Below are 17,552 nucleotides of genomic sequence, written 5' to 3'. Positions count from 1 at the left end.
CTGCCCCGCACACTAAAATGTATCTCTAAAAAATAAAAAGCATTGAAATTACCAGGTTTGTGTGGAGACAGGGAACCCATCTTAATGATCTTAACTCCACTTCCTAAATTTATGTCCAGATACAATGGCACATGGAGACAGATGGATATTCATTGCAAATCACATTCATGTAGGTGTTCACAGAGCACCCCTAACTGATGTCCTAAGTGAGTAAGTTCTACTTTCCCACTGAGAGAACAAACGGAAGGAGGGAAGCCTGGGTGGCTCAGTTAAGCATCTGCCTTCGACTCAGGTAATGATCCCAGGGTTCTGGGATCTAGCTCCCTGCTCAGCAGGGATTCTGCTTCTCCCACTCCCTCTGCCCCTCTCCTGGGCTGTGCTCTCTCAAATAAAATCTTAAAAAAAAAGAAATGGAAGGCAGACAAACACAAGCAAGGTCATTCCAATCAAAGTATATTTACACCAACAGCATAAACTGACAATGATTAGCCAAGGTAGGCCCTTTAGCAGTTGACTTTTAAGTAGGCTCCATGCCCAGTGTGAAGCCCAATGCAGGGCTTGAACTCATGACCCTGAGACATCAAGTTGGATGCCTACCTGACTGAACTACCCAGGGGCCCCCAGCAGTGACTTTTGAGCTGAGAGTCCCTGAATGAGTCACCTCCATGAAAGAGCGCAGACCATTCCAGAAAAAGAATGTAGAGACCCAGAGGTTCACTACAGGAACAGAAACTCAAGGGTTGTAGGCCTGATTCTACAGAAAAAGCAGACTCCACAGAAACCATGTTGAAGTTTCATGGGCAGAAAAGGGCAGTGAAACACCAAAATCTGACAGCCACTTTTTTTTGAGTCTAAGGGATCCTTGATGGTCATACTCCAGCCTCCTAGTGCCTTCAGCCAAGCCTGCTAAAGTTATCACCCAAACCCCAGCAGACATTTCACACAGTGAGGCACATGGCAGGTGGTGGTGAACCTTAGGAGATCTACTGAGGCTCCTTGAACACTGCTTCCCCGAGCTGGACAGCAGTAGGCAACCTGCCACACTAAATAGAACAATGCTGACAAGGGCAAATTCCCCAGGATTATTTCCTTCTGCCCACCTAGACACTCAAACACATGAACCACGATAAAGGTTAAACTTTTATTTAGAAAGGCTGAAACAATTGTATGCTAATTTCCACAGGTAGGTTGTACAAAAAATGACCTGAAGATTTCCTTTTAGTATCCCCGAAGAACTGGATTCCTGTATAGGAAAGAAAGAAAAAAAAAAAGTGAGTCTCCTTATTAGGTAAGAATGTATTATGTTGAGTTTATAAGGGGCTATCCTTTAAACTAGTTCACGTTAAAAAGCTTGTTTCCAGGTATACTTTTCTGTTTATCTTAGTCTATTAGATATTAAACACCAATATTTGAACAGATGCATACCTGTGATATGGGCCTTGTTCTTTTTTCACACCTGGAACACAAATATACAATCGACTTCAGCAAGTGATTTATTCCCTTTCCCATATTTAGAAATCCCTTATGATCCCTCAGACAGTTCCTTCTGGAACAGGCTTCCTCTTTTCCCCCAGCCAGCCCCAGTGGGTTCACCTTTACAGGCTCTGGGACTAGGACAGGAGGTAAGACATGTGACTGTTTCTTCACTGGGAGTTCTAGTTTGGGCTACCCTGCACCACCTAGATTTACTCACCTCTGACTTCAGACTGGAGCTGAGCAGAAAAACGGCTGAGGGTTCCTGCAGAAGATTGAGAACTAAGCCTCTCAAACATCTCCGGTCCCTATAGCTGAGAGCAAAGGCACATCTGTAAAGGCTTTGTAGGTTTCAGAATGCCTATTTTACAGTAACCACCAGGTAGTCCACAGAACTTCCTATTGGCTTGAAGCCAGTTGATAAACCTCTCACTGTTGTCACTTCGTTCCAAGGCAAGCTCACAGCTCAGAAAATACCTTTCAGTCACAATGATCAGACTGGGGCGGTATTGAATTCATCACTGGTGAGGGGGAGCTTGTTGTAGGTGGTTCAGAATGGCCACAGACAAGCCTCTGGAGTGAGCCAGTAAGGTCTTCTTATAGCTACCCAGACAAGTGCCACCCAACACACACACCCCCTAAAAACACCTGGCAAATTTTATATAGCAGCTAAGTGATGTTACAAAGGCATTTACCTCAAATCATTCTTGGGCTCCACACAAGGCACTGGACCTGAAACAATTAAGAACAGTCAGTAATGCTTACGTCCAACAATAAAAGTTGTTCCTGCTTAAACTATCATTTCTAGGAAAATCAGATTTCCGAGTCTCAGCAGCAAGTTATCAGCCGAACGAGATTCCATGTAAGTCATCATGCATTTAGACCCTCGAAAGGGTATTGTTTTCTACCCAATATGCTCCATGAACCACATATGGAAACAACTCACCTTTGCGCACACAAGCAGGTTAATGGGTTAACAGCACCTAGAGAAAGACAAAAACGTAGGTGGATAAAAAGCCCTTCCACATAGCATCCCTCCACTCCTGCCTTCTCCAGTTTCTCAGGTGTTCACTTATTTTCATTGTGTAGGTCATAGTGAGCTAGTTTGATTCATCATGGAAACTACCTATTTGGTGGCATGAGCCACAGACATGAATCCACTAACCTGTTAACTCTGGAGGCTTTTGGGCAGCACACAGGAACAAGCTGCTCCTGAAAGAGATTACATAATTAGTGAAGGACCTAAAACAGCCACATCCATTCTAGCTATGGTTAATGGATTTAAACTAAAAAAAGCCAAGCAGATGCTATTCACAGGCATACACTGTACCTCAGACAGTTCCTTACGAACAAATTCTCATCCTTTCTCCCAGTTAGCCCCAGTGGGTTCACCATTACTGGCTCTGGGGCTGGAACAGGGGTAAGACAGGATGCTTGCTTTCCTCACTGGCACATACTCTGGCAAGCCACAACCACTAAGGTTACAAGTACTCACCATCCTTAACGCTCTCCGAAAGTTCAACCCTGGGCAGAATCATCAATGAACATCTACAAGAAATTGATCAAGGGACGCCTGGCTGGCTCAGTTGGTGGAGCATTCGACTCGAGGTCATGAGTTTGAGCCCCACGTTGGGCATGGAGCCTATGTAAAATAAAAATAAAACTGCTCAGAAGAAATAGATCAAGAAACATCACTACAAGAACCAGAAACCTATACGGGTCAATGAAATGTCTGGTCACAACAAAACACCCACAATGAAATCATCCTTTGGATAACGAATTCAAATATATGCTAATCAGTACTGGGAGAAGCTACTTACTTTTAAGATAGAGAAATGTGTCACCATCAGGACAACCTGCAAAAGGGGAACAAATGGTTATCTGAAAATATAAAACGGAATAAAGTTTCTTCATTAACAGAAACTGCCATCAGAACTCTAACATGCTATTAATTGTCGCACCTCACAGAGGATCAGCATATCTATTCAAATCATCTGACAGTTGACATACGGGTGAGGGAGAGCACACCCTCACGAGAACTGTACTGTTAGGCTGCTCTCTCCCTCCACAGCAAAGTCATCACAAGAGAACAAGCTGGAAGGAGCAAAAAGGCAACGCTGCTCCACTGGCCATTTGCTCTCCTGGTTGTAGGCAACACCGGACAACACTCCAATCCCCCACCTGAACAATTCATTACCTGTATTCACCCTGGGAGGCAGCTGGGTTCCTCAGGCCTAGTGATGAGATGCTAAAACAGAAAAGGAAGGCATTATATGTACCTAAGAATAATCACTCATAGACCCTTGAGTACTCCTGGCCCACTTCTCAGTAGGAAGATGACATCACTTTAAGTTCAGCCATATGCTTGTCTGTTTTTATGTTCATCATGGAGTGGTCAGCACAATTTGAACAAGAACAAACCCCACCTAGACACTGTGCCCACCCACACCTGGGGAAATCACTGCCTACCCACCTGGAGCATTACCGTAATACCTAGTTTGCACGACAGGTCTTGTCCCATCCTCCAACCTGTAAGGTCTTTTGAGCTGAACCACATCTGAAAAAAAAACGAGGCGCACCCCTCACTTAGTTCCATACCTTGCAGTCTGTCTCACGTCTGTGCCCTAACACCTCCGCGCTAAAACCCCAAGCGTTTGCTGCGGGATGGTGCTACTCAGAACTTTTATGTTTTCTCCACTATCCATCAGAAAGAGAGAGTTCAATTTAAGTATCATCCCCGTAGCACATCCCACGGGACTTGCGTAAACTCCACAACGGAGGACAGTGGTAAAGGATGGCCGTAAACACTCACCCTAACAAGTCGGCTCCTCTCCATTCTTCAGCGTTCGAAGTGCGCCCGAACCCTGCAGACGAGAGGACAGTAAATCAACATCCGTGATTTCACAATCGCTTTTTCCGGAGCTACGACTGTGTTGGACTTCGGCTATGCGAGGCCCGTCTCCTCAGAGAGTCTTATCCTCACGGAACTCAGTACAGGTCTGTGAAAAGGTTCTCATCACAGAGAGGGCCGCCGCCACGGCCCGCCATCGCCATTTTGTCCTTCACAAAGCTCCGCTGCTGCTTCGTGGATTCAAGGCCATGGCCGAGATCTTACCCTCCCCCCGCCAACCAGTAAGTGCAACCTAAATGCTCAGGCGTGCTACGCTCACTTGGTTTACGAAAATAGAACAAAGAAGACTCCACTCACCGAACGCCGCGGAAAAATGAGACCGAAAGGCCGTAGCGAGATACTTAAATACCACCTCGCAGAGGCCCACGGGATTTGGGGGGTGGGACTATGGCGGGCGCAGGCGCATAAGGAGAGGGCGCGCGAGCCCGGGGAGTTGTGGGTAAAGAATTCCAGGGAAGGCGGGAGTGCCATGTGCGCCCTCAGGAGCTGGGGCGCGAAAAAGACGCGCTTGCGCTTTAGGGAAGTGCGCGGGCGCTCCTGTCTGGCGGCGGGGGGTCTGTACCCCAGGCTTTCTCTGGGACGAGAGCGCGGAGGCCTTGGCTTCGCACCGGTGGTGGGCGACCCTCTGCCTCCGTCACCGCTGCCTGCCCCCACACCCTTCCCTGAGCACTCCCCTTACTTACATACACACCCTAAACCGGTGTGCAGGCTCCGCCTCCACGGATCCCGAACCTCCTGCAGCCTCGACCGGTGTCATCTCGGTCCCACGCCTGCCGCCCAGGCGCATTCCAGGACTGGTGCGCAGGGTCCCTGCTGAGCGGGCGGCTTGGAGGAGGTCCTTTGCATGGAGCCATTTCGGGAAAGTGAATCCGGCCGTAAGTGCTCTGCTTGAGTCTTCTGATAGGGTCTGATTTTTCCTGAGCGGCCACCTATGACCTGCTGTCTAGTCCGCTGTCGCTAGGAGCTTGGCTTGTAGTTGGGCTAATATCGCTATCATTGGAAGCACTGTTTTAAGCACACTACACGAATTGATTAGTTCTCCCAAATCCCTAGATAGCCCATTTTATAGATAAGGGACCCTAGGTGTAAAGAGTTCTTACAGAGCTGCTTGCATCTCCCACCTGATCGTCAAGGTGGTTCCAGTCACCTCTAGACCGTTAAGACCAATTGGCTTGGTTCATCAGTAGTTTGCGGTAAGCACCTAGTGTACTTGCAGGTTTTAGAAACATTGCCTAAGCTCTGACTATGTGCTCTGCTGTATGACCTCACCTAATACTGCAACCTGGGGAGGAAGGTATTAAGGTAATGTTACAGATGAGGAGACTGAGGTCTAGGGAGGTTAAGTAACTTGCTGGGTATTATCCATTTAAGAGATATCAGAGGCAAGCAGTCTGCAAATCCAGGCAGTCAGATTCCATGCCCGCACTTCTGACCACTATGCTTTACTGCTCTCATCTCACAGTTCCTGCTCAAGGTAGTCAGGGAGCAGGCAAATGCACAGGAAACAAATGGAATGATCCCTGGGTCCTGTTTCTCAGTCTTTTTTTCATTATCGTCTCCTCCTCCCCAGGAGCCTGAAAAAGACATTTCCCCCTTCAATCCCACTCATGAAATTTTAATACCACTGATATACTGCATATCTGCTTATGTACGATGGCCCTTTGGTGGGCCAGAAACCTCTTTAATATCTAAGATTTTTCTGCCCCTCCCCCTGCCAAACCGATTGTCACTCTTTCAGGGGCAACGTTGTCCCTATGTGTGTCCCAGGGTAACATAACAAGTATTCACAACGAGAGAATTCCAGTTTGAATACATTTAGGGACAAATAAATTTATTTACTCAGCAAATATTAATTGCTTGTTCAAATACATGATTGAAAAGTTGTAACAAGGGGCGCCTGGGTGGCTCAGTCGTTAAGCGTCTGCCATCTCAGGGTCCTGGGATCGAGCCCCACATCGGGCTCCCTGCTCGGCGGGAAGCCTGCTTCTCCCTCTCCCACTCCCCCTGCTTGTGTTCCCTCTCTCGCTGTGTCTCTCTCTGTCAAATAAATAAATAAAATATTTTTTTAAAAAATTGAGCACAGGCTTGGAGCTGGAACAGAAAGGAAGTGTATGGATGTTTCCAAAAGTTGGAAAGAGGCAAGTTATTGTTTGGTGTCCTTTTGATGTTGTAAACTGGGCCAACACACCCTGGGGGTTATCTGATTTTCTAGGGAGTGTGCACTTTTGTTGGACTTCCTATTTGCTCTTGATTTGGTTATTTTATAATTCTTTGATATCCTTGTGTGACATTAGCCAGTTTTATATCTACCTATGAACAAATTAATTCATATCAGCATTCTTGACGGATGGACTCTAAAATACTCCTTTCCTAGAATTTTCTTTTGAACAAGTCTTAAATCTTATTTTTTCTCTCATTAGTAGGTTGCATAAAATCTTTTTTTAAAAAGGTTTTATTTATTCATTAGAGAGAGAGAGCTTGCGCGCGCAGGGGAGCAGCAGAGAGAGAGGGAGAAGCAAGTTCTCCACTGATCAGGGAGCCTGATCCAGCGCTCCATCCCAGGACCCCGAGATTATGACCTGAGCTGAAGGCAGATGCTTAACCAACTGAGCCACCCAGGCACCCCTTTCCTGTGGTTTTTACAACAAATTTAATCTGGCTCCCTGGCTCTGGTTTCCTCCCTTTTAATCAATCCATTCTCTACCTTGTAGCAGAGAGATCTTTCCAAATAAAACATCTGTGGTCAAGTCTCACTTCTCAGGGGCACCTGGGTGGCTCAGTCGTTGGGCGTCTGCCTTCGGCTCAGATCATGATCCCAGGGTCCTGGGATCGAGCCCTGCATCGGGTTCCCTGTTCGGCAGGAAGCCTGCGTCTCCCTCTCCCTCTCCCCCTGCTTGTGTTCCCTCTCTGGCTGTGTCTCTCTCTGTCAAATAAATAAAATCTTTAAAAAAAAAGAAGAAAAAAGTTAAAAAAAAAAAGTCTCACTTCTCAGCTCATAATCCTTCAGTGCCCTTCCATAGTCTTTAGGCTAAAGACCAGACCATCAATATAGCCATCAAGACCCCTGCTTTCCTTGGCAATTTTTTTTTTTTAACCACTTCTCCCTCCCCAAGCCTGATCTACCCTGCCTCCCATTTTAACTCTTTTAGGTTCATGCCTGTGTAAATCATCACTGTATCCTTGTTGCCTGGCAGAATGCAAGACACTAAGAAGGATTCAATATATATTAGTTTATCTCCATAAATTTGGAATGACCTTTTTCCAGCCTCAATTCATTGCCCTACATATGGTATGAGCGCCTTGCTTAGAGGTCTGGCGAGTTTCCTCAGGGAGCAACCCTGCCCCCACGTGGCTGCAAGAGGCACTGCCTCCCTTAAGGGAGGAGGAGGATATGCAGATTACCACTGTTTTGCCAGGAATTGGGAGACCTGCCAGTAACCTTGGTGGAGAAGTCCCAATTTGATAACAGAATTATCTGGATTGTGGTAAAGTGTGACATTGGGAAGGATTAGCCTGGTCTCAGGGGAGATGAGGATGTTGAAGAGTATAAGGACAGGCTCACGTGCTTTATTTGTAGACCGGAGGGAGGAAGGTTTGGGACGGAAGGCACGATGGGGAGTTAATACAGGTAGTATCAATTCTCGGCCTTTTGGCTAAGATCAAGTGTGGTATCTGTTCTTATCAGTTTAACATCTGATACGTCCTCTATCCCAGGACAATGTATTCCATTGATTTTTGGAGTGGGAGCTGGAATAGGAGCTTGCTTTGTGTACTCCATGCATCGTTTCCCTGGTCCCTGGGTGTTTAATGGGGTTGATATACTTGGAGTTAGAGTAATCCCACATCAGGCCTTTGGCCTGGGAAAAAGAGCTATCACAGTGGTAAAGACAAAGTAGAAGTCTCTGAAACTGCCCCGTCCCCATTCCAGGGATGTCCTTTCTTCCCATTCTCTCCTTAACCCATTGCACTCTAGCTCCTGTACCTTCCCCTCCACGAGGCCACTACTGACCTCATTCACTTAATCCCAGAAGATAGTTCCATCTTTTTTTTTAAGATTTTATTTATTTATTTGAGGGACACCTGGGTGGCTCAGTCGTGAAGCATCTGCCTTCCGCTCACATCATGATCCCAGGGTCCTGGGATTGAGCCCCGCCTCGGGCTCTCTGCTCAGCGGGAAGCCTGCTTCTCCCTCTGCCTGCTGTTCCCCCTGCTTGTGCTCTCTCTCTCTCTGTCTCTCTCTTCCTCTCTGACAAATAAATAAATAAAATCTTTTTTAAAAAATAAGATTTTATTCATTTATTTGAGAGAGAGAGAAAGTGAGAGACAGAGCATGAGCGGAGGGGAGGGGCACAGCCCCCCCTTTTAAAGTAATCTCCACACCCAACATGGGGCTGGAACTCACAACCCCAAGATCAGGAGTAGCACAGTCCACCACTGAAGCAGCCACGTGCCCCAATACTTCCATCTTTCTTGACCTCTCAGTAGCATTTGACACTGTTGACCTGCCCTTCTTCCTGAAGTGTTCTCAACCCTTGCTTTCTGGGACCCTGCCCTCTCCTGGGTCTCCTCTTGCTTCTTGGCTATTTTCACTATCTATCCCTACACATTCTTCAGGGCTCTGCCCCAGGTCCACTTGTTTTCTCATTCACTATGCTCTGCCTAGACCAACTTACCCATCATCTTGGCCTCATTTACCATATATATGCTGCCATGTCCCCAACATCATCTCAACCCACGATCTTCTGAACTGCACACCTTGTATCTAATGGTCTGCCAGACATCTTCATTGGGATTGCCCATAAACAGCTCCACTTGTCCAAAACTGAATTCGTCGTCTTTTCCTACAAATCTGTTCCTTCTCCAGTGTGCCCTCTCTTGCTCAATTGTCTAAGCCAGAGTGTGATCATTATCTCCAGAGCTGATGCACTGTAAATGCTCTCCAGCCAAAGACTGCCAGGAACGTATTTGTATTGGAGCAACTTGGGTTTATTACTTGTTACAGTGAGGAAGAACCCACACCAGGGGAAACCGCAGGGTGTCTCAGTAGGAGGGCGTTAGAAAGAACTTATTGTAGGATCTGGGCTTGTGTTAGGCGATTTTGGGGAGGGTTTAAACAAGTGAGGCTTTACTTTTTTACTTTTTTACTCTGGATTTGATGTTTTCAGGAAGTGGCATCGTTTTATTATTGGGTATCTTAATAAGTCTTACCTAGAAGGAGGGAAGACTATAGTTGATGAGGCTAACCTAGGATTGGTGAAGAAGCAACAGTCACTCATAGTAGCCAGGATAGGGAGCTGTTTGGACTTTTGTGATTTGGACAATGTTCATGTTTTTTTCTGTGTGCAGACGTGATTATAGAATGGGCTTGTTTTGGGCGCCTGGGTGGCTCAGTTGGTTAAGCGACTGCCTTCGGCTCAGGTCATGATCCTGGAGTCCCTGGATCGAGTCCCGCATCAGGCTCCCTACTTAGCAGGGAGTCTGCTTCTCCCTCTGACCCTCCCCCCTCTCATGTGCTCTCTCTCATTCTCTCTCTCTCAAATAAATAAATAAAATCTTAAAACAAAAAAAAAGAATGGGCTTGTTTTGACTTGACCCATCATGATCAGAGAGTGGCCTTGTCTTATGTTGATGTTCTGAAATTATGTTCAACAGGAGAACACCAAGGCCTCGGTGTAAGTGCCAGGCCAGCTTCTAGATGTCAGCAGCTGCTTTTCTCTTTCTCAGTACCCTAGCTTAAGCCATTCTCCCTGGATTTCTGCTACATATTCCCAACCTGGTTTCCTGGCTCTGACTTTGCCTTCTCCTCCTCCTTCTCCTTCTGCTTCTGCTTCTTCTTCTAGTTTATTTTTAAGTAGTCTCCACCCAACATGGGGCTTGAACTCACAACCCCGAGGTCAAGAGTCCTATACTCTACTGACTGAGCCAGCCAGGCGCCCCTGACTTACCCCCTTCTAGCCCATTCTCCACATTATAGCCAGAGTAGTCTTGTGGTCTGTCTGTCTTTCTTTCTCTTTCTTTCTTTCTTTTTCTTTCTTTCTTTCTTTCTTTCTTTCTTTCTTTCTTTCTTTCTTTCTTTCTCTTTCTTTTTCTTTCTTTCTTTCTTCCTTCCTTCCTTCCTTCCTTCCTTTCTTTCTTTCTTTTAAGATTTTTATTCAAAAAGAGAGAGAGAGAGCACAGAGAGAGAGAGAGAGAGGGAGAAGCAGACTCCCCCCTGAGCAGGGAGCCCGCTGTGGGGCTCCATCTCAGGACTCTGGGATCATGACCTGAGCTGAAGTCAGACGCTCAACCCACTGAGCCACCCAGGTGCCCAGAGTGATTTTTCTAAATGAAAAATCTGATCTCAGCTAAAAATCCTCAGTGCTCCTCCTTTGCTCTTAGGTTCAAGTCTGTACCTACCGACAGAGCCAACAAGGCCCACTTTTGTTTCAATTTTTTTTTTAAAGATTTTAAAAAATTATTTATTTATTTGACAGAGAGAGAGACACAGCGAGAGAGGGAACACAAGCAGGGGGAGTGGGAGAGGGAGAAGCAGGCTTCTTGCCGAGCAGGGAGCTGGATGCGGGGCTCGGTCCCAGGACCCTGGGACGATGATCTGAGCCGAAGGCAGACGCTTAACGACTGAGCCACCCAGGCGTCCCATCATTGTTGTTTAAATTGCAATTCCCTAAAGACGTATGATGTTGAGCATATTTTCATATGCTTATTTGACATCCCCTGCTTCCTTCTTGTTTTTTCCTTCCACTATAGGTGACCATTTTATATTGGCTTTTGGTTTATCTTTCTTTTGTCACTCAAGAAAATAATACACACACACACACACACACACACACACACTCCCTTCCTTACACAAAAGGTAGCACACTGTGTACATTCCATAGCATTTTACAGAACATTTGTTTTCAGAGGCATAGGATTTCATCATATGGATGTTCCATTATTTCTTTTATTTTTTTTATTTTAAAGATTTTATTTATTTACTTGGGTAAAGGGAGAGAGAGAGAGAATCTCAAGCAGACTCCCTGTTGAATGGGGAGCCCAACTTGGGGCTCGATTCCGGACTCCGTCTCATGACCTGATATCATGACCCTGAGATCATGACCTGAGCAGAAACCAAGAGTCAGACACTTAACTGACTGAGCCACCCAGGCGCCCCTCCATTTTTTTTTTTTTCCTTACTAATGCAGTCTTTTTTTTTTTTTTAAGATTTTATTTATTTATTTGACAGAGAGAGACATAGCAAGAGAGGGAATACAAGCAGGGGGAGTGGGAGAGGGAGAAGCAGGCTTCCCGCTGAGCAGGGAGCCTGATGCGGGGCTCGATCCCAGGACCCTGGGATCATGACCTGAGCCGAAGGCAGACGCTTAACGACTGAGGCACCCAGGCGCCCCTAACTAATGCAGTCTTTAACTGGGCCAGAAGCAGTCACTGTTTTACAAGTACTTGCTCATAAAATCCCAACAGAACAACTGGTATTCGAACCATAAAACTGTTGGTATTTTATGAGGAGAGAAATGTTAACTACTGCATACGAGGAACAGTTCCATCTGATAGCACCGATAGAATAATCAGATAGTAATCAAAAGTGGTGCAACCAGTCAACACCAAATTGACAGTTTTTTTTCTTCTTTATCTAAATCATGTTATTACCCCCTTCTACTTTCTCATAAAAACCTCTTGCTTTCCCCACATGAGTGGGATGCTTTTTCTGGTTACTCTGGAATCCGTGCTCCCCAAGTTGCAATTCTGAGACCCCAGCTTCACCTCCTTTTCTTGGTTGACACCACTACAATCTGTTTTCTGCTCAGAATACTGACACCACAGGTGTGGGTTTCCACACCAAGCAATTTTCTAATTCCCTGCAACAAACTGGAAGGCTTTCCACTGAATCTGACTTGACACTAAGTATCCTGGGTTTGCATAGACCCCACAGGTTAAGGGCTCAGTCCCACAAGACTGCCCACTGCATCAGACACCAATCTCAAGTCGTGGGTCCCAGGTTACCCACAATTCTGAGTTGGCTATAAATCGGGGTTCTCACAATCCCCTCCTCAGGTCTGAATTTGCTGTAACAGCTCATAGAACTCAGGGAAACACTTCACTTACTATTACCAATTTATTATAAAGGATGTTATAAAGGGTACAAATGAACAGCCAGATGAAGAGGTACATAGGGTGACGTCTGGAAGAGTTCCACGCACAGGATCTTCTGACCCTGTGGACTTGGGGTGTATCACCTTCTTGGTACATGTTCATCAACCCGGAAGATCTCCAAACCCCATCGATTAGGGTTTTTACAGAGGTTCCATTACGCAGGCATGATCATTGGCCATTGGTGATTACCCAATCTCTACCTCCTCTTCCCTTGCTGGAAGTTGGGGGATGGGACTGGAAGTTACAACCCTCTAGTCATGCCTCGGTTTTTCTGATGGCCAGCCCCCACCCCAAAGCTACCACCAAGAGTGGCCTCCTTGAAAGAGAAGACTTTCTTGTCACTCAGGAATTCCAAGGGATTTAGGAACTCAGTGTTAGGAACTAGGGTCAAAGGCTGTGTTTCCGTGCTCTCTCTCTCGCTCTCTCTGTTTTTATCATATCACAGTTAGCCACTTATAATAAAAAAGATAAGATTGGCTTTCTACCTTATACCATAAATAAGAATCAATTAAAGATGGATTAAAGACTTAAATATCAAAAACAAAACCTTACATTTTTGCATAGAAAATGTTGATGAATATCTTCCAGGCCTTAAAGTAAAGATTTTTTTAGAGATTTTTTTAAAGTTTATTTTTTAGGGGCACCTGGGTGGCTCAGTCGTTAAGTATCTGCCTTCGGCTCAGGTCATGATCACAGAGTCCTGGGATTGAGTCCCGCATCAGGCTCTCTGCTCAGTGGAAAGCCTGCTTCTCCCTCTCCCACTCCCCCTGCTTGTGTCCCCTCTCTTGCTGTGTCTTTCCCTGTCAAATAAATAAATAAAATCTTAAAAAAAAAAGTTTATTTTTTAGTAATCTCTACACCCAACGTGGTAATCTAACTTACAACCCTGAGACCAAGAGTTGTATGATCTCCCGACTAAGCCAGCCAGGGGCCCCAAGAAAGATTTTTCTTTTTTTTAAAGATTTTATTTATTTATTTGACAGAGAGAGACACAGCGAGAGAGGGAACACAAGCAGGGGGAATGGGAGAGGGAGAAGCAGGCTTCTTGCCAAGCAGGGAGCTGGATGCGGGGCTCGGTCCCAGGACCCTGGGATCATGACCTGAGCTGAAGGCAGACGCTTAACGACTGAGCCACCCAGGCACCCCCCAAGAAAGATTTTTTAAATAAGTCACCAAAAATAAAAACATGGAGTATTTATTAAAGAAAACATTAGGGGCACCTGGGTGGCTCAGTTGGTTGAACGACTGCCTTCGGCTCAGGTCATGATCCTGGAGTCCCAGGATCAAGTCCCGCATCAGGCTCCCTGCTCAGCAGGGAGTCTGCTTCTCCCTCTGACCCTCCCCCCTCTCATGCTCTCTCTCTATCTCATTCTCTCTCAAATAAATAAATAAAATCTTTAAAAAAAAATAGAGAAAACATTGATTTTTTTTTTTTACAAGCCCAGATATCCCACCATTTTTGATGGATAACTTTTGTTTATCAAAAGACACCTGAGTGCCCAGATCTTGGTTTCTAACACCATTCTCCAATAAAAGGAACCAGGGCTCCTTGGAGAAGTGGCTGATTCTAGGGCTGGGGATCTAGTGTTCAAACAAGGTGAGCCTGGACCAATTTGTCGTTCCAGGACATAAAGAAGCGCTCAAAAAATTGTGTGTGGGGGGGAGGCAGCGGAACAGGGGGAAGAGAAATGTAATAAAGGAGCCAACCTGACAGCTCACAGTGGCCAAAGCTGGACCAATTTGAGGGAAAACCCCAATAATATAGTATTGAATTCTAAACCAAAGTATAAAACAAATATCCATAAGTCCACACTGACATAAATAAATGAATAGATAAATAAATGAAGGAGAAGAGACAAATGTCCTGCAGCTGCTTAACCTACTGAGCCACGCAGGCTCAGTTCTGAAGAAACTGATAGATAGTTCTGAAGGTCACGGGGGATGGGAAAATGATGTTACCCACCAGTATTGTGTGACCACCATGGTAGAAGGAGCTGATGTTGGAAGACTTCAGTCTTCCTTTTAAGGCTAATTGAATCTCTTATTACTATTTAACCTCTGGCATGAGATCAGTATTCTGTCTCTGATCAGATAGATATCTGATGTCATCTACCAAGAATATTATGTTAAAAATGCTTCTTTGTCTCTTCCATACATTGATCTGCTAGATCTCTGATGTTTCTCTCTTTTGATACTTGGTTGCATTAGAGAGAAAGACTGGCAGCAGTGCTGTTCATTTGTCTAATTTACTTGAGTGCCAGATACTTTTCAGATGGTGTACTTATTTCTCTTCTAAGAGATGGCTTTGGTTGTATTTCCTTTACCCTTTCTGGCTTTTATCCCCCCTCCTTCTCTGCGTTCATCTCCATAGCTCTTTGACTTCCAAACGCTCAGTTCCTTTTGTTGTTTCTAAGAAGGGAAGTAGTTGGGTTTGACTGGTGCAGTTCACCCACTCGTTTTCCAAACACTCATGAAGTGCCTACTTAGGCTACTACAGTAAGTAGGCAGGCCCATCGACAAATAGCACAAGGCCCCTGCCACTTATCTGGAAGTGTAGACACCCAGAAAAGGAAATGTAACAGGGTATGTGTTGTAGCAGAGGTGGATGGCAAAGAATTCTTTTGGAGAAGTTGAAAAAAACCGTCATCTGAGCTAGGTCTTGAATGGACAGGAGCTTCCGAGGTCGAGTGGCAGAACAGGAAGGGAAGAACACGGAATGGCAGGTAGAAAGATGCAGAGGCCTGACAAAGCTGGGTGTGCCGTGAGACTGGCAGGTGTTCGAAGGCTGATGTCGCTGGGTGGGTAGTTCCCGTGGAAGGTATGTGGGGAGGTGATAAACTTGGGGAGGTCAGTTGCTAGCTTCTTCACTGCACGCAGAAGGAATTGGCTTCATCTGTCTGGAATCATGGGGGGCTGTCAGTGAGACAGTATGTTCCCAGGGGTCTTATGTTGGACCATCTCAAGGAGAGCTTCTGACCCCAGTTCTCAACCTCGAGCTTTCACCCTGGGAATAAAGTCTGTTCAGAGCCTCTGGCTGGCACTTATCTGCCATGCCCAGGGCACCTTGGACTTACTATCATCTTTGTGCACCGGTCTGACCTCCACCCTTTACCCCTTGGCCTGCCTCCCTCTAGGAATTGGTTCTGGCTTTCCCAGGGTGGGGGCGGGGAGTGGGCTGTGGCATGCAGAAAGGGGATGGCAAAAGATGAGTCTTTTCACACCCTTGGCTCTCCTCTGGCCCCCCTTTCTGTCTGCTATTTCTTCAGATCTTGGCCTCTGCTTTCTTCCAAATACTTGGCTTCAGGCCCAGGTGGGAGAGGGAGAAAGGACTTGTTTCCTTCAGCTCCTCTCTGAAAATAACCCGGCTGGCACTGGTCAGGAACAAGAAGTTCCTGAGTGTCTGCACCCCATGCTGTTGATGTCCAGCAGTCCCTGCTATGAATCTTTATTTTTTTTTTAATTTTTTATTGTTATGTTAATCCCCATACATTACATCATTAGTTTTAGATATAGTGTTCCATGATTCATTGTTTGTGCATAACACCCAGTGCTCCATGCAGAACGTGCCCTCCTCAATACCCATCACCAGGCTAACCCATCCTCCCACCCCCCTCCCCTCTAGAACCCTCAGTTTGTTTTTCAGAGTCCATCGTCTCTCATGGTTCTTCTCCCCCTCCGATTTCCCCCCCTTCATTCTTCCCCTCCTGCTACATTCTTCTTCTTCTTTTTTTCTTTCTTAACATATATTGCATTATTTGTTTCAGAGGTACAGATCTGAGATTCAACAGTCTTGAATCTTTATTTCTTGCTATGAATCTTGTCTCTGCCCCACCTACCCTCCATCCCAGGATCTCTGTGGAGGGAAGTTAGGTTGTCTTTTTTTTTTTTTTTTTTTTTTTTTAAGATTTTACTTATTTATTTATTTGACAGAGAGAGACAGCGAGAGAGGGAACACAAGCAGGGGGAATGGGAGAGGGAGAAGCAGGCTTCCCGAGGAGCAGGGAGCCCAATGCGGGGCTTGATCCCAGGACCATGGGATCATGACCTGAGCTGAAGGCGGATGCTTAATGACTGAGCCACCCAGGCGCCCCTTAGGTTGTCTTTAAAGCCTCTGCAGCGGCCTCCAAGGCTTAGCACAGTGAAGCGATGGGGGGCGGGGGTTGGGGGGGGAACCCTGGCACCCTGGGGAGATTGGGCTACTCTGTGGGAGGCCCTGCAAAGTGGGGAAAAGTCTGGTCTGTTGTAGGAAAATGGTGGATGCCTCTAACTGAGGCCCAACCTTGGAATGTTTGCTACAGGCCCGAGGTTGCCCACCAGGCGCTTGAGGCTCTTCTGGATGTCGGATGCCTCGCTGCCCGACATCCTGGCGCCAGAGACTGGGGGTAGGGTGGGGTAAGACGAGCAGTGTCAGCTTCAACTCTCCTGTCCGAACAGATTCATCTTAAAACATCACGGAGAACACCGGGTTAGAGTTCATTCAGTGAAGTTAATAAAGCAAAGTATTGTAGTGCTCAATAGTTGCTGCATGATGAATTATTTGAATTGGACTCAAGATGAGTCTTGAAGGACGTGTAAGCCCGGCGGTGAAGTGGAGGTCTAGTGCCAAGTCCCAGAGGCTTGAGGAGACAAGCTAGGTCGGAGAAGGAGGGGGAGCTGAGTTTGGCTGGCTCTGAGAGCGCCAGTGGCCGTGCGAAGTTGGAACCACCACGCGGTGGCCTGAGCCCAGGGCCAGGGGCAGACGGAGGACGGCGTCGGGGTAGTCACCCGTCCTCGGAGTGCGCGAAGAGGGGCCCCGGGACCCCCGCGAGGCTGGACTGCCCCTCCCCGTCCCCTTCCGGGGGCGGGACAAATCAGACCCCGCCCACCTAAAGGTGGCTCGGGGCTCGGCCCTCTCAGCGTCCCGCTGGAAGGAACTTTAGGGGCAAACGGGTTGGCGAGCCGTCCCAGATGGAGCAATCGGGGCCGTTCCTCTTTAAGGGGCGGGCGGGGGCGGGGCTCCCCTGCCTCATCCCGGAGG

At 46.7% G+C, this 17,552-nt stretch overlaps 1 long non-coding RNA gene and 9 other non-coding genes across 18 annotated transcripts; 1 reads left to right on the top strand and 9 right to left on the bottom strand.

Annotated features, from left to right (window-relative positions):
• Window positions 1-1,127: 1,127 nt before the first annotated feature.
• On the bottom strand, window positions 1,128-4,772 carry LOC118554538 (uncharacterized). Of its 9 annotated transcripts, none has more exons than XR_004926520.2 (13): window positions 4,682-4,771; window positions 4,286-4,337; window positions 3,947-4,030; window positions 3,671-3,721; window positions 3,294-3,329; window positions 2,969-3,115; window positions 2,804-2,882; window positions 2,639-2,685; window positions 2,420-2,456; window positions 2,169-2,205; window positions 1,694-1,787; window positions 1,426-1,456; window positions 1,128-1,243 (listed from the first exon to the last, which is right to left on the bottom strand). It is a non-coding gene; the product is annotated as an uncharacterized LOC118554538 (long non-coding RNA). The 9 variants fall into 9 exon arrangements; XR_013442297.1 differs by having other exon boundaries at window positions 1,694-1,784; XR_013442299.1 differs by having other exon boundaries at window positions 1,694-1,738.
• Window positions 1,528-1,652, bottom strand: LOC118554587 (small nucleolar RNA SNORD22). The gene has a single exon (XR_004926536.1). It is a non-coding gene; the product is annotated as a small nucleolar RNA SNORD22 (small nucleolar RNA).
• On the bottom strand, window positions 1,934-2,002 carry LOC118554586 (small nucleolar RNA SNORD31). Its single transcript, XR_004926535.1, has one exon. It is a non-coding gene; the product is annotated as a small nucleolar RNA SNORD31 (small nucleolar RNA).
• LOC118554585 (small nucleolar RNA SNORD30) lies at window positions 2,282-2,351 on the bottom strand. Its single transcript, XR_004926534.2, has one exon. It is a non-coding gene; the product is annotated as a small nucleolar RNA SNORD30 (small nucleolar RNA).
• On the bottom strand, window positions 2,529-2,595 carry LOC118554593 (small nucleolar RNA SNORD29). The gene has a single exon (XR_004926541.1). It is a non-coding gene; the product is annotated as a small nucleolar RNA SNORD29 (small nucleolar RNA).
• On the bottom strand, window positions 2,800-2,925 carry LOC118554588 (small nucleolar RNA SNORD22). The gene has a single exon (XR_004926537.1). It is a non-coding gene; the product is annotated as a small nucleolar RNA SNORD22 (small nucleolar RNA).
• On the bottom strand, window positions 3,398-3,472 carry LOC118554582 (small nucleolar RNA SNORD28). The gene has a single exon (XR_004926531.1). It is a non-coding gene; the product is annotated as a small nucleolar RNA SNORD28 (small nucleolar RNA).
• Window positions 3,794-3,866, bottom strand: LOC118554583 (small nucleolar RNA SNORD27). Its single transcript, XR_004926532.1, has one exon. It is a non-coding gene; the product is annotated as a small nucleolar RNA SNORD27 (small nucleolar RNA).
• On the bottom strand, window positions 4,143-4,216 carry LOC118554584 (small nucleolar RNA SNORD26). Its single transcript, XR_004926533.2, has one exon. It is a non-coding gene; the product is annotated as a small nucleolar RNA SNORD26 (small nucleolar RNA).
• Window positions 4,773-8,017: 3,245 nt separating the features above from the next.
• LOC118554591 (U2 spliceosomal RNA) lies at window positions 8,018-8,202 on the top strand. Its single transcript, XR_004926540.2, has one exon. It is a non-coding gene; the product is annotated as a U2 spliceosomal RNA (small nuclear RNA).
• Window positions 8,203-17,552: the final 9,350 nt, after the last annotated feature.

The sequence above is a fragment of the Halichoerus grypus genome, chromosome 11, assembly GCF_964656455.1.
Source record: "Halichoerus grypus chromosome 11, mHalGry1.hap1.1, whole genome shotgun sequence".
NCBI classification, from domain to species: Eukaryota; Metazoa; Chordata; class Mammalia; order Carnivora; family Phocidae; genus Halichoerus; species Halichoerus grypus.
Note: the sequence above shows the minus strand (reverse complement) of the source record. Positions and strands in the feature narration are given on the sequence as shown.